Source organism: Thalassophryne amazonica, chromosome 20 (assembly GCF_902500255.1).
Source record: "Thalassophryne amazonica chromosome 20, fThaAma1.1, whole genome shotgun sequence".
Taxonomy (NCBI): Eukaryota; Metazoa; Chordata; class Actinopteri; order Batrachoidiformes; family Batrachoididae; genus Thalassophryne; species Thalassophryne amazonica.
The window spans coordinates 35,874,122-35,896,279 of record NC_047122.1 but is presented as its reverse complement, the minus strand read 5'-3'; the positions used below and the strand labels follow the sequence as shown (position 1 = coordinate 35,896,279).

The 22,158-nt window shown below is 40.5% G+C and overlaps 1 pseudogene; it reads right to left on the bottom strand.

The window, feature by feature from the left end:
- Positions 1-22,158, bottom strand: part of LOC117502036 — a 56,109-nt pseudogene that overhangs the window by 7,434 nt on the left and 26,517 nt on the right.

The window sequence follows — 22,158 nt, the reverse complement described above, 5'->3', positions numbered from 1 at the left end:
CCTGCATAGTTTCCATTACTTTCTACTCTACCCATTCATGATTAGCCAATAACAGCATGGGGTTGCTCAAGAGTTGTATTGCCCATGTGTGTTTGTGCTCAACAGAGCACGATGAGTTTTGTTGAATATGTTCTTTAGGTCAAGAGCTTCTGCCTCAGTAGTTTTCCTTTTATCTCCTTCAGTCATTTATGCTTGTGAAACAGATTTTCCTTTCATATCTTTCAAACGCATCCTGGCCTTATGATGTCACAAAGACAATGGAGACAAAAATGGCAGAAGTAATAATGGCTGGTCCCCGGACTACTGAGGAAGAGAGTGGTGTCATCTGTCTCTGTTCAATTATTTATTTATTTATTTAATCTGCAATTGTAGGTCATGGAGTCAACTAGAAGTTCCAGCTTACACTGATGTGTCTTTGTCTCAGTCAAGGTTTAGCAGACGTACGCCCTGAATACACTTTCTACTTACCTCAAAGCGGTCAGGAACTTTGAGTTTAGGAGACGGGATTCCCATTAGATAGTCCACCACTGCCATGATCAGGATGGTTAGAAACACAGCAAAGTCACTGATGGTGGAACGCACCTAAAACATCACACACACACACACTTTTATTTAATGGGTGACTTGAACTGGCATGTACATTTATCATTAATACTATGTTTGAAATAAGTCTACTTGGTCACATGTGGAGAAACTATTTCAGACTTTTCCTATCGGTCACTCTTAACATCAAAAGAAACAGCCAGACCTCACTGTCCACCAAGGGACAGAGGAGCGTCTGCTTCTGTGTTGCAGGCTGTGGGAAGATCTTTTCTATGTAAATATTTACATAGAAGAGGAACCTTTTAGCCTGACCTACATACTGCTGCCTGTACAAATATACAGTCCATAAACAGCTTAGTGATACTCAGTGAGCTCCATGATGCTCTGTGGTTTGAATCAAGCATTTCACCTTGGTGGGGAAGTATCTCTCTGTCTTGAACTGTTTGAGGAATGACGAGAGGTAGAAGGTGGTAAAGAAGAGGATGATTGACCAAAAGAGGACATCTGGGATGTAGGGGCCATGGTGACCGCAGGCTGAACCAACAAACTCTCCATTAAAAATCTTACATGTCTAAAGAAAAAACCAACTAAAAGGAATAAGGTGAAAGAGTGAAGCGTCTTAAATTACACTTGTGCAGCATCTTGGGGCAACTTGTGTATGTTGTGATTTGATACAGCACAAATAAACTGAATTCCATGCAAGCGCATCACTTAATGGAGGAGCCACCAAAGCTCCCTGAGGTGAAGCAGTTGAATGACCTGTTCCTGCAACATCACACATCTGAAGCAATCAGGTGCATGCAGAGCGGCACGGCTGCAGAATAGAGCGGCGTATAAATAGCAAAAAACTTTTCATTTTATTTTTGGTGAAACCGCTTTTTGCTGCCACACAGCAGCAATGCACCAGCACGCCAGTGGCAACTAGCACTGACACTTGTACTGTGCACTGCTCTGTACCAGGTGTAGGGCATAGGTCACTGTGTGTCGTCTCACCGACACACTGAGGCTGCTCCACTGGACGGAGTCTGGGCTGAATCCACTCTCGTTCAACTCCTTCATGACTTGTGGAGATGTTAGCTGGTGCCGAACACTGACACCTGGGAAGAGAGCAAAAAAAACAAAAAACAAAAAGGAAGTGAAGCAGAGTGTGTAATTAATCCTAATATAATTGCTTTAAGAAAAAGCAAATTAATGTGAGAAAAGAATTAAGACTACAAGTTCTATGTCCAAAAAATGGTTGCTTTTTTGGACACATAGGCTGCACTATGGCCTGTTATGTGTTGATAAACCTGCATATTAGCTGAAATTCTGACACGCCATTTTTTCCTCAACATTTAAACAATCTGGTTTTGACCTAAACCCTCCTATTAACACCACTGTTTCTTAATTACCTGATAAATAAAGACTTTAGCTCATCAGCTCCCACACAAGCATAATTAAATACAGAAAACAGATCAGCAACATCTCAAGCACAGTAGCATATTAGCCTAATATTTATCAAATCCTAAACAAAAACATGAAGATATTGGGAATTCTAAATCTCTTCTCAGCCCAAACAATAGAACATAACTCATTGTTTGTCCCACATTAAGTCTGATGAAATGTGATTTGCGGGTTCAGCTAAACCGTCCAATCCTATTGGACATTATTTCATCCAGGTTTACAGTCTAAAGTTGATGAAAATGTTTTATATGGATCCAGTTGAAGAGTTGTGGCGTTCAGCGTTAGACTTCTGTGATTTTTCTGAACAAAGTTAAGATGTACTCACGAGTACATGGTGAGGTTGTCCAAGTTGTTCTGCATGTTGACAGGGTACACTTCTGCCAAGTGGAAGAGCTTCTCTAAAGCCTCGTAGATGAAGATGATGCAGATGAGCGCGGCAAATGCCTCCTCTGTAAATCTGGTGATATAGCAGACTAGAGCACTCGCATCCGTGGCCACCAGGATGATACAGAGTAAAGCGGTCCATAGACCAATGCTGGTCCGTAGGGCAGGTAGGACATGCCGTACTCACTGAAAAGAAGAAGAAAAAGTGGCACTTAAGAATGGATACCATTTATACTAGAAGTTAACCATTCTGGCCCAACTGACAATATAAATCTGGAACCAAAAGAACCTTCTTAACTCAAGAGGGCGCTTGGGGTGCACAATGTCCTGCCAAGACACTGGCGTAGGCCGAGGAATGCAATGGAACAAATTTTCCATTCCTCCATTGAAGCACTTCAAAATTATGTTAGGATTTCCAGGTTGAGCCAAGTTACTACAATGGCAACTATGAGGTACAAAGTAGAAACTTGCAAGTGGCTTTGAGACAAGTAAGAGATGGGTTGTGTTAATGTCTTGACCTCCCTTTTTGAGTCCTTGAAGGGAGGGGCATACCAAGGCCAAATAAATGTCTGGCATGAGGCAGGATACCTCTGTGTGAACGTCAGCATGCTACGGCCTGAATGTGCACGAGTATCTTCAAAGCTTCAATTCAATTTATTTATACAGGGCCAAGTCACAACAATGCCGCCTCATGGCAATAATGCACCTGTTTGCCTCACATGAGCAAGGTCTAACCTTACCAACCCCCAGAGCAAGCAAACAGGTGGCAGCGGTCAGGAAAAACTCCCTCTGATGATGTTGAGGAAGAAACCTCAAGCAGACCAGACTCAGAGGGGCGACCTACTGCTGAGGCCCATTCTAACAGTTATAAGGTTTTGCAAAGTTTTTACCCAAGTTGAAGAAACAGGAAACAGAAAAACCAAAATAGCATCAAGGGCATTACTGAGATGAGCACGCAGTCATTGGTGCCACAGGGCGACATGAGAAGTTCAATGTTTGATGTAGGATCATCAAGAATCAAGTAAAACACTTGATAAAACAGCTATAGCCTTTCATAATATAGTACGAGTATGAGTAGCAGCAGTTGGGAAACCTCCTTGTAGCCGTGTATTCCTTGTACAAACAAATCATCAGCCTGTATACTGTGGACGAACCTCAGATCTACACAAGTTCTGACTTCTGGAAATCCTGTAGGTTATGGTAATAAATACGAATGCTATGAATTATTTTAGCAGGTGTGCAATACAACCAGAATTCCATAAATAAGGTTTCCTTATTTGTATTCACATTGATACTAAAGTTGCTCCACATACTCCACATAAGATTCCCATGACATAAAAATGAACATTCTATCAGTAAGGAAGAGTAAGGAGTTCCCAAAAGATCATGTTGCTCCCATCAGTATCCAAATATATGTAAAGCCCTCCTCCAAATCCTGACCAGATTATCTATGTCCTAAGGGCTCAATGTGTTGTACTGTCAAGTCTCCATCATGTACTGATCTTGAGTCATATCAGAAGAACACATTTACACCCAGATGCAAACCTGGCAACATCATGTTTGTATATTATGTCCATAATGGTGGGACATTAATTTAATCTGGAAACAACACTTATATTGTAAGCTTACTTGCAGAACTTGAAGAGGATCTTCTCAAACACTAAAACAGGCCCTGTGCTGCCAAGAATAGTGAGGGCTGTCCTGCAAAGAGAGAGTACGCCACTCCTGTCAGCGACGCTCCAAACGAGACTCTATGGCACTCTGTAGGCACAGAGAAGAGGGAGGAGTGAAAAAAATGGCAATGGGGGGTGGGTGGGTCACAGGAAGACAAACTCCAGCCAGAACAAAGTATTTAAACAATGTCCTTATTCTGCCGTGTGTACTTCCTCAAAGACATATCTATATTATATGTAGTACTTCTAAATTGAGCTAAACCAGACAGATGATGAGATACACTGAGGATTCATTATAAAATGTCCAATAAACACCAGTTTCAACTCTTCTTGTACGTGTAACTGTCACTCGCTGTAGTGTTGTGCCAACACTGTGAGGAATTTAGCGTGGTGGAATTTCAAGCAACAAAATGTTGAACATATTTAACTTACTATGTTGCCTTTTGTTGCCTCTCCTAGCAGCCCACCAAATGTGATGACAGGTGACATGCAGGCGCAGTACAGGAAGAGGATGGAGGCCAGACACTGCAGCGAGAAGGAGTCTCTGATGTCGCTCCAGTTAGAACGGCGCCTTACGCTTGATGTCGAGGATCAGGCTCCAAATATCCTGGAAAGTGGGAAAGGTTAAATACATGAATTTTAATTTGTGTGCAGTAGGCAGGTGGAATAAAGATTTTAACTATTGATATGTAGACCTGGGTTTGATTTCCAGTCACGCCATCTGTCTGTGTCCTTGGACAAGACAATTCTAGGGGAGGTGATGGTCTTGTAGTTAAGCATTGGGCTTGAGACCAAAGGATCCTCGGTTCAAATCCCAGCCTGACCGGAAAATCAAAAAGGTCCTTAATCCCCTAGTTGCTCCAGGTGTGTAGTGGGTGCCTTTCATGGCAGCAGCCTGACACTGGGGTGAATGTGAGGCACTGATGTGTAAAACGCTTTGAGCGTCTGATGCAGATGGAAAACCGCTATATAAACACAGTCCATTTACCTGCATTGGTCCAGTTCATTCAGCTGTAAATGGGTGTCAGCTTTGGCAGGAGAAGTAACGTGTGTCAGATTGGCGTCCCATCCAGGGGGAGACATAAGGTGCCTTGACACTTGCACAAATTTGATCCACGAACTGTTACGCAATGTGCTGTGCCATAAATTCATTGTAACTGTGCGCGGCTTAGAGTAAGTGTGTAAAGAAAAATCTCTGACACGCATTAATTATGTGAACTTCACGTGAACATTGCGGAAACAATTAAAAAACTGTGTCAGTGCGAGTCATTGCGTCAGCACACTGCATCACAGCACAGCTCATCTGAACGATTATAACGAGATATTAAATTTCTCATAAATATTATTTTACAGATACTCATAAGAAGTAATGAAAACGCTACTGTTTTATCAAGCTATTACAATATAAATATTATAATTACCTTTAGACAATTCCAAATGCGCTCTCCACTTCATGAAGCGCACGAGAGAGAGAGAGAGAGAGAGAGAGAGAGATACAAAAAAATTATTTTATATAACGCAGCATCCACAGGGACACAGAGGGTGGCATTAGCACGATGCGGCAATGCAGGGGGTGTCAAGGCACCTATAAGACACATTTGCTTCATGCTATGGAATCTATAGATGAGCACCTACATCAGGGTTAGGCAACTTGTTCCAGAAAGGGCCAAGAGGGTGCAGGTTTTCTTTGCAGCCACCGACTCCACCAGGTGATTTCACTGATTAACTGATTCCATCTGCTCAAAGTGATATTAATCAGTGAAAATCACCTAGTGGAGTCAGTGGCTGCAAAGAAAACCTGCACCCTCTTGATCCTTTCTGGAACAAGTTGCCCACCCCTGATCTACATCAACAGGCCAATATAGGATGACCTTTTTCTTCCAGTGCACAGTGATAGTCATCTTGCCTCCCAACAAGAAGGCCCCTGTGTCAAAATCACTCAGGCTCCCATCTCAATCTGCATATGGAGTAGCATCAGGAAGGACATCCAGTGTAAAAATGGGTGCCAGATTAACATGCAGATCCCGTGCCGGATCCACTATCGCAACCTCACTCATTATCTTTCTGAGCAATTTATGGAACAACAACAATAAAAAAAAGTCACAGATTTAAAATGTAATGCACTTTTTAAGTTCATATGGTATTTTTTTTCCCCTGGACCTTGAGAACATCACACAGTCATCCAGTGTTGTGCATTTTATCTGAACATTTTCATTGCAGCTGAAGTCCATGTGTCACAGCCGTCTCTGCATCTGAAAACATTTCACTGCTCCATGTGCACCCAGCCCCTCATCCATGTTTTACCTCGTCTTTTCTTTGCCTTTGAGACTCTCTTTTTCAAAATAAATTTCTCACCTTGCACATCTTCCCATGCTTTTTCTGAGACCTGTCAAACTGCTTTGCTCTGCATCTGGTGCCCAAAGTTCCACTCGTGTTTGTCTTCTGTTACAGCTATGCTTTCTTTGTATTATTTCTGTGCACTTTCATGGACTTCCCTGTCCCCAGCTCCACACCACCTCCCACTGAATCTACTGGTACCTTGTTTTCCATGTAATAAGAAATATACTCAAAACCTGGATTAATCTTTTTAGTCACACAGCACTACTATTATTCTGAACACTACTGTGTGATATATATATATATATATATATATATATATATATATATATACATATATATACATATATATATATATACACACATATATATACATATATATAAAGAGAGCTCAAATAAGGTTTTTGGTCTCTCCAATGATATTTGCACTGCAGAAAGCACTCGAACTGCCCAGCATCCCAACATAAATGGCATGATGCATTACGAGCACCATTTAAAGCCAACAAGACAGTGAATTAAACCAGGACACTCTTTAATGATCTAATAATACTTAATCAGCATATGTGCATATTAGTCTTATTTGTTATTATTACAAAGCCGGTTTGTAAATCAGGTACACAAATGTACACTTTGTCCTCTCCTGTGGAGGGCTCGGAGCTCAGGTTTGGAATGTGCCTGAATAGTAATTATTTAAATAAATTAGAGCAAAATGTGCCCAAAAAAGGGGTTGCTCTCACCTCCCTGTTCTCTGCAGCTCAGGCCCTGTGTGGTGTTCCACCTCCTCCATCTCTCCTGCAGGAGACACAATGCCGTTGGGCTGGGATGGCCTCTTTCTCTTCATCTGCAGGTAAATAAACAAGAAAATATATTTTTACTTCAAAGCAATCTCATCTTTCACTCAGCTGTTAGGAAATTTCAAATCCATAACAGGGAGCACTCAATGTGACTCTGCTGGTGTGAAACCATCATACACATTAAAGACTAAAAGAAAAGGTTGAAAGCGTGAAATTCAAAAAGACAAAACTTCAGTGTTTAAGATTCCAAGATTCAAACCATGAGAATAATGTCAATAAAACATGAGAGATGTCCAAGATTAACACTCTCTCAAGTCCTCCACAGCTTTTATGACTTACTGCTTATGGGATACCAAGTATGACCTTTTTACTTGACACCAAATACTACCTTTGCACTTTGTATATAAAGGGATATTCAGCATGTGCATTTATTTACTTCGCTGTTGGCCAAAGACCAAGATTCAGTATTTGAGGAAGCGAAGCACCCACTTGAGACGGGACATTCTTGGGAGGCTCAATCCGGATCGTGGGGTCCCATTCTCCAGGAGGAAGGACAGTAACCTGATCGAGGAACTCGTCTATCCCAGACAGTAGATCTGTTCGGTCTTTGGCTTTGTACGCCACATCATGGAAAATCTACAAGGTTTAAAGTGAAATATATCTGCAGTGATGCGTGTACCCAATAAGGTAAAATGTACAAAATTTCAAAACCGATTAATTCACCATGTTGCACTTTTTTAACCCCTCACCTCATCAGTCATTAGTGTAGCCATGGATCTCCCAATCTCATGATACTGAGGCCCTTTGCCATGAGGACCCAAAAGCAAGAAGAGAAACCTTTAGAAGAGATACAGAATTATATAACTGGGTCCACTGTGTGATAGTGTTTAGATTCCCATACAAAAAGAAACAAAACATTTTAACTGGATACATGTCACAAATATGCCTAAGGAACTCCATAAAAAAAAGACAAAATAGAGGAAAACAGCCCACCCTCAAGCCAAACATTTTTTATTCTCACAATAATAACTTCATGTTAGCCATTAAGTATGATGTGGGATTCTTACATTATCATTCAGAGCTTAATGTACCTGGTGGGCACGGGGACCTCAGTGAGGCCAGTGATGAGGACTGCAGGGGACAGTCGTACAAAGGCAATTATTGGCTTCTCCAGGAAGTCCACTTCGCCAACCAGCACATTGGAAGCCTCAGCACCCGGTGGGATTTTCTTCATGAAATTCATGTCCACCTAAATCCAAAAGAACCAATTAAAGCAAGGATTGAAATATTCACATGAATACTTAAGGAGGGAAATGGTTGGCGGAAACTATTTGAATTACACAAGAAGGGTGACAGACACACAAAGGCAGAAGAAACTACAACCCCGTTTTCAATGAAGTTGGGACTGTTGTGGAAATGTAAATAAACCAGAATACGATTTGCAAGTCATCTTCAACCAAGATTCAATTGAATACCACCACAAAAACAAGATATTTAATGTTCAAACTGATAGACTTTTTGTTTTTGTGGAAATATTTGCTCATTTAGAAATGGATACCTGCAAACACTTCCAGAAAAGCTGGGACAGGGGCAACAAAAGACTGGGAAAGTTGATGAATGCTCAAAGAAACACCTGTTTGGAACATTCCACAGGTTGAACAGGTTAATTGGAAACAGGTGAGTGTCATGATTGGGTATTAAAAGGAGCCTCCCCAAAAGGCTCAGCCGTTCACAAGCAAAATGGGGTGAGGATCACTACTTTGTGAACAACTGTGTGAAAAAAAAAAATAGTCCAACAGTTTAAGAACAATGTTTGTCAACATTCAATTGCAAGAAATTTAGAGATTCCATCATCTACAGTCCATAATATAATCAGAAAATTCACGAGAACTTTCTACACGTAAGCGGCAAGGCCGAAAACCAACATTGAATGCCTGTGACTTCGATCCCTCAGGTGGCACTGCATTAAAAACCGACATCATTATGTAAAGGATTCCTTACTGCGTGGGCTCAGGAACACGTCAGAAAACCATTGTCAGTTAACACAGTTCGTCACCTACATCTACAACTGCAAGTTAAAACTCTGCCTTGCAAAGTGAAAGTCATACATCAACAACATCCAGAAACGCCGCTGCCTTCTCTGGACCTGAGCTCATTTGCAAAGTGGAAAAGTGTGCTGCGGTCTGATGAGTCCACATTTCAAATTGGTTTTGGAAATCATGGATGTTATGTCCTCCGGACAAAGAGGAAAAAGACCATCCAGATTGTTACCAGACTGTTAGAATGGACACAATTAGGAACATATCAGAGGGACACATCAGGTGGGACGGTTTGGAGACAAAGTCAGAGAGGTGAGATTGAGATGGTTTAAAGTGTGCAGAGGAGTGATCAGGGTATACAGGGAGAAGGATGCTGAGGATGGAGCCACCAGGCAGCATGAGAAGAGGGAGACAAAGACAAGGTTATGGATTGGTGAGGGAGGACATGCCGGTAACTGGTGTGACAGACGAAGTTACAAAGGACAAGATGAGATGGAAAACAACTGATCTGCTGTGGCAACCCCTAATGGCAGCAGCCGAACGAAGTAGTCATCCATTGACATGGAGACGATAAAGAACAAAATGGGAAGTTGGATGGAGACCATACACGGAAAGAATTTTCCAGGCTAAACACAGCTATATAACGAAGGAACGTCCTACTGATCACAGGAGAAAAGCTCATGTGATGTTTCAATTCAATTTTCAATTTATAAAAGTGCCAAATCACAACAACATCGCCCCAAGGCGCTTCACACAAAAACAGTTCAAAAACAATTTAAAATGAGTTAAAAAAAACAACAAATAAAAACACAATTTAAAATAATAAATTTAAAAAGAATAAAAAGCATAATACAACACACTGTAGTAACTGCAGCACTGACTGTTTGAAATGTCACTAGAAGAACAAATGACATCAGGGTCCTTTAAAACATAATGGACTGTTTTGGTGCTCAGCACTGTGGTCAATTTGTGACTGGAAGTCGACCACTGTTGTTTTGGCTACTGACCCCCACTTTAGATGGCCTCCTGTCTGCTAACTTGCTACCATCCAGGTTGGCGGGGACAGAGTTCGGCGACACCAGTGGTCCTGAGAGCAACAGATGGGAGAAGAAGTAGACATGCAAGTGTGAAGAACACAGTAATTATGAAAAGAAAACCTGAAATACAAAACAGGTTGAGTACAGTTGTGTGGACTGACAAGAAACATTATATTAAACGTGATAGACCATTATTTATACCTTAGGTTAAATAGCGCACCAGTCAAAAGTTTTGAACTGACTGAGTAAATACATTATGATTCTACATTAAAGTCCACATTTAAATTAATTGTGTTAATAATTGTAATACCTATACTAAATGACTAAACACTAATATTTATTTATATAACATAAAACAACTTATAGACTATTTTTTCCCAAAAAATATTAGTGTGGAATAGTCTTCTTGATGTATGCTGTGTAGAGAACAAGAATGCAGCAAATGGATGTGCATGGACAACTGAGGACCTTCTGGATCTGAGGGCATATCGACTATGTAATATGTTGCTATATGGAGCGTTCTGCTGGTGTGGGCTGTCTTACAGGATGTCCCTTATCTGAATGGTGGTGAGTGTGCCCTGAAACATCCAAGAGCACACAACAACTTTCTCAAACAAAACTACAAACTCCAAATGAGAAGTGGAAAATCTGAAACAATTAGGATGTTGAGTAAATGAGCGGTCATCTCCTGGATATCTAATGTTTGAGTGGCTGGGACCTTGCAATGATGTATGTGGATTCTATTGGAATGTCTGGCTCCAGAAAACTCCCTTTGCTGGATGCTGGGGCTTCTTGGGTAGAGGTCAGTGGTGCATTTGGTTTGGGGTGAGCTAATGGATAGTTTACCTTAATGACTGATCTGGCATGAATACAATCAACTCACTAACGCAGCACTGGGATTTCAATCTACACCTTGTTGTTTATTCAATTATCCCACCATTATGAATGATGATTTATAAATGGTTGTTTATTTGCAATATTTCTGTCATTGCATGTTCTATTAATGTTGTAGCTTTTGTTTTGTTAAAATGGCCATACCAGATGATCACCCCACTGAGACGAACCTGTTTGAGGTTTCTTCCTGTAAAAATCAAAATATGCAGAGGGACTCAATATGAACAATTTCTAAATAGAAAAGCATGATGTGGTTACTTTAAATTTCTATTCTCACAACTTCACTGTTATTTTAAGATTTGACAAAAGGCAGAAGTCAGGAAAATGTGTAGTGTTTCCAAACTTTTGAACGTTAGTGAATATTCTGCTCATTTTTAAAAATCTCAGGGGCACTGAGATAATCATAGGTTTGCGATAATATACGACAGATAATTATTATTTATCAATTACTTTAGTGTTTTGCTTGAAACCCCTTGGTACTGAATGGACAGTGAACTGCATTCTGTTTCCATCTCAAGTTCATATCAAAGTGTGTTAAATGGTTAAAGTGGGATACAGTGAGGCCCTTTTAGCTTGAAGTCAGTGACAGTGGGATGTGTTTCCATGCATATTACCCTGTACACTTCATATCTTATGTGAATTGACACAGGAAACGCTAGCACTTGAAGTGACATGAGGGTGGGGATGAAATGAGAAAATAATGCATTTGAATCAGAGAACACCAATCTATGGCCTCTGTAGTCATTAGCATTTTCCTTCTTTTAACACATTTCACACTTCTCTTCCAACACAGTGGAGATTCAAGCACCACATATTCAGAAACGCATATGAAATTAAACGTTGTGCCAGACTCTAACGTTATGTGCTTTGGCCAGTGATCCGTACCCTTGAGTAACCCCGGCGGATGCTACGTAGATGTGACTGGTGAACAGGAGCGCTCACATACCCGACAAAGCTCTTGGTATAAGGGAGGGATTAGCTTGGGTTGCATCCGCCAACACCCTTCATTCAGGAAGACTAAGCCCCAGAATGCTCACCCACACCCAGCCCTTTAAATAATGGTGTCACAGCTTGACCTTATTCCATGTGCAAGCAACAGTTACACTGAATAATGTTAAAAAAAGCACCAATTATTCCTATAATTATTCCACAATTATTCCTATAAATATGGATACACAAAGACTGACAGAGTACAAATCAGCTGTACCAACTTTGACAAATCTATTCCAGTTATTGTTTAATGATGGAGAGCTTTTAGTATAAGTAAATGCATGCGTTATAAATGTGTGCATTTACTAAATCAATACACACATTCTAAATGTGTGTAATTCATGGAGATGTACAAATCTGTCAAATATTTTACATTTAAATGAGTGCAAGTGCTGACTGTAACATTTGGATCCCCTGTAAGCCAGACTGCAACATCCTCATGAACTTGCAGTCTATTTCACTGCAATGCAAAAACCTTTTATAAGCCCATATGGAACAACAAAGCAGATTTAAAAAAAAAAAAAAAACTCCATAAGACAGCACAGCATAATTAACAAGCTGTAATAACAAAGACCTGATGTGTCCTCTGTATAATTAACATGCAAAATGTTTCCCCTCTTGGGAAGTTCTGTACATTTTCCTAACCGGGGTACAATTACAGAGGCATCGCAGCTATATTGAGACTACGTAACCTTTCAGCTCCTGCCAAGTGATCGCTGGTTCTTATGACCCATACTTTCAAATGCAGCCATTCCAAGAATAAGACATACGCACCACAGGCAAACAGTCTATAAATAAAAAAGGACGAGGCTAGTTTTGGAAGAACAAAACGTCACTGTAGATGCCAACATGGTAGTGCGTATCGTCACATGCTCACTTTGGTCTCAGGCTTGCACTTGGTATCGCATGGTATTGTGCCCTCACTACAGTGCCCTCACTACTCCTCTCAATCGGCTACTAATAGAATGTTCATACTTAGAAATGGTGAAAAGTACTGCAACAGGAAAAGCACAATTTCATAAAACGGGGCAATCACTCTGGATAAAAATGTTCTGGCTTAAGTGATTTAGGATTAACGGGCGGAGGATTAGCAGCAATCTTCCATTCCATCTTATTAATTAATCAAAAACCTAGACAGAGCTTTAATTCATTTGAAAGCTTGTCTCTTAGTCTTTTCCATCCAATTGGAAGTCCCAAAAACCAGTTTATTTGTTATTATCTATCGTCCACCTGGTCGTTACTGTGAGTTTCTCTGTGAATTTTCAGACCTTCTGTCTGACTTAGTGCTTAGCTCAGATAAGATACTTATAGTGGGCGATTTTAACATCCACACAGATGCTGAGAATGACAGCCTCAACACTGCATTTAATCTATTATTAGACTCTATTGGCTTTGCTCAAAAAGTAAATGGTCCACCCACCACTTTAATCATATCTTAGATCTTGTTTTGACTTATGGTATGGAAATAGAAGACTTAACAGTATTCCCTGAAAACTCCCTTCTGTCTGATCATTTTTTAATAACATTTACATTTACCCTGATGGACTACCCTGCAGTGGGGAATAAGTTTCATTACACTAGAAGTCTTTCAGAAAGCGCTGTAACTAGGTTTAAGGATATGAGTCCTTCTTTATGTTCTCTATTGTCATATACCAACACAGAGCAGAGTAGCTACCTAAACTCTGTAAGGGAGTTAGAGTATCTCGTCAATAGTTTTACATCCTCATTGAAGACAACTTTGGATGCTGTAGCTCCTCTGAAAAAGAGAGCTTTAAATCAGAAGTGTCTGACTCCGTGGTATAACTCACAACTCGTAGCTTAAAGCAGATAACCCGTAAGTTGGAGAGGAAATTGGCGTCTCACTAATTTAGAAGATCTTCACTTAGCCTGGAAAAAGAGTTTGTTGCTCTATAAAAAGCCCTCCGTAAAGCTAGGACATCTTTCTACTCATCACTAATTGAAGAAAATAAGAACAACCCCAGGTTTCTTTTCAGCACTGTAGCCAGGCTGACAAAGAGTCAGAGCTCTATTGAGCTGAGTATTCCATTAACTTAACTAGTAATGACTTCATGACTTTCTTTGCTAACAAAATTTGACTATTAGAGAAAAATTACTCATAACCATCCCAAAGATGTATCGTTATCTTTGGCTGCTTTCAGTGATGCCGGTATTTGGTTAGACTGTTTCTCTCCGATGTTCTGTCTGAGTTATTTTCATTAGTTACTTCATCCAAACCATCAACATGTTATTAGACCCCATTCCTGCCAGGCTGCTCAAGGAAGTCCTACCATTATTTAATGCTTCAATCTTAAATATGATCAAGCTTATCTTTGTTAGTTGGCTATGTACCACAGGCTTTTAAGGTGGCAGTAATTAAACCATTACTTAAAAAGCCATCTCTTGACCCAGCTATTTTAGCTAATTATAGGCCAATCTCCAACCTTCCTTTTCTCTCAAAGATTCTTGAGAGGGTAGTTGTAAAACAGCTAACTGATCACCTGCAGAGGAATGGTCTATTTGAAGAGGTTCAGTCAGGTTTTAGAATTCATCATAGTACAGAAACAGCATTAGTGAAGGTTACAAATGATCTTCTTATGGCTTCGGACAGTGGACTTATCTCTGTGCTTGTTCTGTTGGACCTCAGTGCTGCTTTTGATACTGTTGACCATAAAATTTTATTACAGAGATTAGAGCATGTCATAGGTATTAAAGGCACTGCGCTGCGGTGGTTTGAATCATATTTGTCTAATAGATTACAGTTTGTGCATGTAAATGGGGAATCTTCTTCACAGACTAAAGTTAATTATGGAGTTCACAAGGTTCTGTGCTAGGACCAATTTTATCACTTTATACATGCTTCCCTTAGGCAGTATTATTAGACGGTATTGCTTAAATTTTCATTGTTACGCAGATGATACCCAGCTTTATCTATCCATGAAGCCAGAGGACACACACCAATTAGCTAAACTGCAGGATTGTGTTACAGACATAAAGACATGGATGACCTCTAATTTCCTGCTTTTAAACTCAGATAAAACTGAAGTTATTGTACTTGGCCCCACAAATCTTAGAAGCATGGTGTCTAACCAGATCTTTACTCTGGATGGCATTTCCCTGACCTCTAGTAATACTGTGAGAAATCTTGGAGTCATTTTTGATCAGGATATGTCATTCAAAGCGCATATTAAACAAATATGTAGGACTGCCTTTTTGCATTTACGCAATATCTCTAAAATCAGAAAGGTCTTGTCTCAGAGTGATGCTGAAAAACTAATTCATGCATTTATTTCCTCTAGGCTGGACTATTGTAATTCTTTATTATCAGGTTGTCCTAAAAGTTCCCTTAAAAGCCTTCAGTTAATTCAAAATGCTGCAGCTAGAGTACTGACGGGGACTAGCAGGAGAGAGCATATCTCACCCGTGTTGGCCTCTCTTCATTGGCTTCCTGTTAATTCTAGAATAGAATTTAAAATTCTTCTTCTTACTTATAAGGTTTTGAATAATCAGGTCCCATCTTATCTCAGGGACCTCATAGTACCATATCACCCTAATAGAGCGCTTCGCTCTCAGACTGCAGGCTTACTTGTAGTTCCTAGGGTTTGTAAGAGTAGAATGGGAGGCAGAGCCTTCAGCTTTCAGGCTCCTCTCCTGTGGAACCAGCTCCCAATTCAGATCAGGGAGACAGATACCCTCTCTACTTTTAAGATTAGGCTTAAAACTTTCCTTTTCGCTAAGGCTTATAGTTAGGGCTGGATCGGGTGGACCCTGGACTATCCCTTGGTTATGCTGCTTTAGACGTAGACTGTGGGGGGGTTCCCATGATGCACTGTTTCTTTCTCTTTTTGCTCTGTATGCATCACTCCGCATTTAATCATTAGTGATCGATCTCTGCCACCCTCCACAGCATGTCTTTTTCCTGGTTCTTTCCCTCAGCCCCAACCAGTCTCAGCAGAAGACTGCCCCTCCCTGAGCCTGGTTCTGCTGGAGGTTTCTTCCTGTTAAGAGGGAGTTTTTCCTTCCCACTGTTGCCAAGTGCTTGCTCACAGGGGGTCGTTTTGACCGTTGGGGTTTTTCATGATTGTTGTATGGCCTTGCCTTACAATATAAGCGCCTTGGGGCAACTGTTTGTTGTGATTTGGCGCTATATAAAAAAAAAGTTGATTGATTGATTGATTTAACGTGCAACAAGAAAAGCACTTAATGACTAGAGATAATATTATAAGCCTGTTTCAAAGATCTGTATCAGTTTTTTTAAACTGTATTTACAAGCGAAAAATAATTAATGCATTTCTGATCAAGAAACCCACAACCTAGATCAGTTGAACCCGTTTCTGACAGGCAGTGTTGAGTGAATGAACTGCAGAGCAGCTAAAAATAAATTAATTAAATAACAAACACAAAAATAAATGGCAGGCACACATTTCAATTCATAATATCCACCCTGACAGTGAGAGTCAACAAGAGAAAGCACAGCAGCATTGGATTACAAAAATTGCTCCTGTTTCAGTGGCTTTTACTGGCACTCAAGAGTGGACCGCCACCCACGGTTGAAATTTCATGCTGTGTTTTCACTAGAAATTAAAATTCTCTCCACGCCTTCCTGATAAAGCACAGAAACACTATGCGCATTTTCACGGTGCCTGACATCATGTTAATAATCAGAATAGAATGGCAATCCAAACAAAAATCCACTGTACAACCGAATCACTCAGAATGAAATGGAGCTGCAACGATTAATCGTCAACTATTCTGACAAACAATTAATTGCACCGAAGTTAAAGGAGAACATGTTGAAAAGTAACACAAGAACAATCTTTCTCCTCTACACTTTTCTTGGTGAGGCTGAGAACTTTTTGAAATATCCTGTCTATCCATCTGTCCTGTCAGTCTGTACATGAGCACTGTGAGAGAAACTCTTCTGAAACCAGTTCGTGAATTGTAATGAAGCTTCACCTGGTGCGTAGTACACCATATGAAAATGTGCATAAAGGAAAAATAATTCTCATCAGACGTCTTCAAGGGGAGATAATCGTATGTTCGCTGTTGTTAATTATATGTTGATGTGATTGTTTTTCATTTAAATAGGCACTCCGACTGTTTCTGCATCAAACTGTTTTGCTTTGACTCGCGTGTGAATATGGATATGATATAGACAGAGTTTAATACTTTACATAGTTTGGCACAATAAGTCAACAGCACTTAAGATATCATTAACTAGTACAGCTACTGAAATCTATATGTTGCTACACTGACAGGGGGCGCAAACACCTCACGCCTAATGTCAACAGAAAAGGCCAAAATCAATGTACTGCCACATTTAAGGTCTGAACAGATAAACAACATATAAACAACTTAAATATCACAGAGATTCAATGGGAAGACCATTGCAGGTCACAGCAAACTCATTTGCGCCTAAACTAAATTCATTCATGGGTTTAAGATTCAAAATGGCGTCCAAAATGGCCACCAATAGACCCTTATCATTGAATTTCTGTGATATTTAAGTTGTTTATAGGTGTGCTAGTGGGAAAACCCTAACTGGTTTGAGGCCAGTTTTTATTTTGGGGAACATCCTGATTGTGTTTTGGGGTAATCTAAGGAACCTAAAAAAGTTGGTTTGGTTTAGTCCTGGGGGTGCAAAGGTAGTGGTCGTAACTCCCCTAGTATAACGTTTGAAAGTTTTCCTTCTGATTTATCCTGATTCAACTGATTCCATTACTATTGGAATGGAAAAAAAAAACATGAAAAATCATGATAGGAAAATGGTGATGCTGGCTGCGTTTTGTATACAAAGATCCCGTTAGCTGGAGATAAACAGTTAAACCTGACAACACAACATTATTGGATAGCCAATAAAATGCATTATAGCTGGTGGAAATGGACAAACCAAAATATTTTGGGAAAACAGCCATGCCACTTCAATAGAGGTGTAAAGTAGAGAAAGGGCCAAGCAAGAACTGGGCAATGAGGAAGGTCTTAAAAATGTGTAGGGAGACACAAAGCGGTATAGCTAGCTAAGCTGGGAGAACAAGAATCAAAGCTATAAGCAGAACAAGAATGGGTCAGTGTAATTAGACTAAAACTGGATAAGCAAGAACTGCAGGACATAAAAAAAAACCCAAAACACTGGGAAGGGTGTCTCAGCAAGCGTGCCTTGCTGTGGGTTATTGATGAGATGGCAACACGGTTGGAGGGAGCAGCTTTCATGCTAGTGCTAGTGTTCTCTGTTCAAGCCGTGACTCACACTGGCAGGCTACACAGATATTTGCCTTCTAAGGGCAGCATCTCGGGCCCCTGGGATGCAGAGGACACTCGCCGTCTGTGCTCTGGTGTCAGGTGTTCTTCAGCAGATACGTGCAGATGGTCATCCTCGGGTGGAGATACCACCACTTCCGGGATGCCTGGAGGGCCAAGGCTTGATCCGTGGGTTTGCTGCTGACTTGGGGAGGAGCGTCGGAAGGTAGTGGGTGTATTTTGAGGGGTGTTGAGGGGTGATGGGCCTGGGGAAGCCCCATTGTTGGAAGAAGAAGAGGGCAGGAGGTGGCTGAGCAGGATGGAGACTCGGGACTCTCTTCTCTGGGACAAGTTGGGAACAGAGGAGGGTGCCCCAGGTTTCTGGAGAGAGAGACGAGAAGAGGACAGGCCCTCTCCTAATAGAGGAGACAATAGCAAAAAGGGTGAGGGAGACAAAGGGGAAAAGACAAAGAAGAAAACAAAAAGGGGAAATGGAGCAGAAGGGGGGGAAAAAAAAAACATATGAAGGAGAACATCACAGGAATGGTATCTTAAGAAAGAAACAGCCAGAAAGATTGACCAACAAGAGTGTGGCAGGGCTGAAGTTTGAGACATGTGCCTGCATAAACAAAACTAAAATAGGGTGCAGAGCATATTAAGAATGTTTCAGTGAGAAAGGACAGTAGGTCCCATTGAACTCAAACCAATCACATTCCATGACTCAAACGAGGGAAAACTCAGAGAGGCTCACATGCAGGAAATGAGGAATTAGAACAATGTCAACACACATTAACTAACAGTGCCTGCACAAACCAAAAGTCTGAACCAGATCTGAACTACTGTCATGACAAAAAGTCACCAACTATCAGCACGGCATACATGATTTGGAAGCTTTGCATTTCAACTTCAATTGTATGAAAATGCAAACCTGACACACACACAACAGACAAGGGAAGAATGTGATTTCATTTTCCCCCCCGTTTTATAAAAACAAACAAAAGAAAAAGCACACATTAAGCTACCATCCAAGATCTTAAAATGCACTCCACACAGACGCCACAGCAGCCATGCCCAAACACGCAGTGCTGATATCAGGAGCAGACGAGGCAATGACTCTTCAGTCATCCAGAGGAGCAAAAAACAAGTCAATTCAAACCCCAAGCCAGGCCAGCTGCACAGGTTAGCACAGTCATTAGCACCCAGATTTCTTTTTCACCGAAGGGGATCAGCTGCTTCATTAATAGTTCTCCAGATTTTACTCACTTTTTCATCTTTCTATGCTGGCAGTGAGGGATTTGAACATAAGACGTTAAAAAAAAAAATCATTTTGATAGAAACAGTGCCCCAGAGGTGGAAAGTACAAGAGGGAAAAAGAAATACCAGTGCATCGTAGGGTCTCACCATTTCGATCAAGCAAGAGCGGGTCAGAATGTTTCTTGCCTATGTCAGCAATGGAGCGCACCAGGGGGATGCGATTGCTGAGCTTTCTTTCGTTCTGGTGGTGGTGTTTCTTCAGCATGGCCTCCTTCACCTTCTCACGCAGGTCCTCCTGCAGCTGCTTTGACGCCACCATGCTGTCGATCACCATGTCTGAGCCATGAAAGCTGTGCTTTAGTGACATCTTACTTTTACCAACAGTAGTCCATAATCAATACAGTGATGCCAAATAGAAACAAAGAGCTTATGTTGACAAGTACTGTAAAATTTACCAGCAATTTCCTCAATACTGTTGGCTCTCATATCCAGCAGGACTGTCCCGTTGAGTATGCAGCTACGTAGTTCAAATAAACTGTGCAGTGATAGTGTAGCTACGTAGGGCTTACTCCACCTCTCCCCGCCGTCTTCCACGTCCTCTTCAAACTTCAGCCATCTGTATGTGAACACCGACACCTCACAAATAATAATCGACATAATACAAGAGCAGCGTAAAACATTGCATATGCCCCGTTGTATGTCGTTGGTGTATGGTTTCAGAGTAGAGGTGATTTATGAGGTCTGAAAATCATTTCTATAATGAAAGACTAGTGCTTTAAAGATGCTAAATGTTATTTTTAATTTGTATTGTGAAAGACTGCCACTTTGAACAAAATCAGACACACACTTTGATAACAGGTATAATCATTAACTGCAAATTTATCTACTCTTGATTCTAGAGTTCCAGAAAATTTCTTCTTACTTTGTAATTCTAAATTTTGAACTGCAAGCATGCAGTAGTACTGTAACAGAATAAACTTAATAAACTGCAAGTGAACTTAAACAGCTGGATTAACAGTGTTGCCACAGTTACTTTGAAAAAATAATCCAATTACTGATTATTCCTTAAAAACGTAAGTTAGTTACTTTACTGATTACTCGATGTTAAAAGGAATTAAGTTAGATTATTAGTTACTTTCAGTAGCTGCCGACAACACCCCCCTGCCACCTCAACATGAAAATGATAACACATTTTGCCAATACTCACTTTATAGTCACCCTTTTTTACTTCAAAGAACATAAATATTTAATAAAAATAAAATGACATCTTTCTTGACTTCATTTTTAACTGCTGACAGCACAGTAATGATAAAACTTACAAATTCTAACCTACAGTGTTTATAAATGTAAGCATTAAATTCTTTCTAATATTTTTCTAATATTTAAATTCTTTCTAAACATTTTAATTGTTGAAATTATTACTGTAAGTAGTATTATTAGTAGTAATAGAATGAGAAAATGTCTTCAAAAGTGGGCCTTTAATCTAAGGCTATTGTGGGGAGCTGCATACCCCTGCTCGCTGCCCACACCCCTTGCCCAAATGGATTTGCCCCTGGCTTGTTTGAGCAGAAGAATGGATAACGTTCATTTATGCATAAAACATGACCAGATTGACAGATAAGAAAGTTTTATCAGCATTTTTTTTTTTTTTTTTTTTGGTGCATTTCGGTGGAAACAAAAGCATTAGTATTTGCGCATCGCGGATCTGCTATTTTTAGTGAGGACACACACAGAGCGCACAGAGTTTTAAAGAAAAAAAGTGCAAAAATGTCTTTGTAAAGCCATAGCTCTGAGCGTCTCCACACTTTGAGAGGCAACTGTTTTTCAACTCGAGCTGCAGCACAGCGGCTGTGGCTCTGTGCGACGTCATCTGTCCATTAGCACCCCAACTCCACGGGAGACTGTCAAATTTGCCAACAGACAAAATATGTAAATACGTAACTAATTCCTTTGCTCTATCCATTGGAGTGTGACTCAGCCTTTAATAACAGTGTTTCAACCAATCATCCTCTACATAATTTCAATGAAATACTATAACTTTGAGATATCCCATTGGCAAACGATGGTCAAGATATTTAGCTTCTTCAGTGGAGCAAAATAGTAATTAATTCTCTACTACAAAGCTATCAAACTGCTATATTGCAAATTCTAACACTGTTTTTTGCTATAAGCCAATAGATGTCTCGTGCTCCGACTGCTTTCACTTCACACTGTTGTTGTCACGCTGTTTATACTGACCTGGCGGTTTCCTTCCACTCTGTGGCGCTGCCATCTCTGAAGGAGAGCTCGTCCAGCTCAGTGAAGAGGTCATGGGGAACATGTTCCAGGTCGTCATCCTCTGCACCCAGAATGAACTGTACCCGCTGTGAAGGCGTGTCTGGAAATAGAACCAACAAAATTTATATTTGCAGGAATTCAGCATTTTTAATTCACAACACCAAGTAGTACTACTAAAGCATTTTACTATGACTTTCTGTTAAAGTAAAAACAGGTGTGGTCAGAGATAAAGGTTAATGTGAAGAATGTTTGTACATAC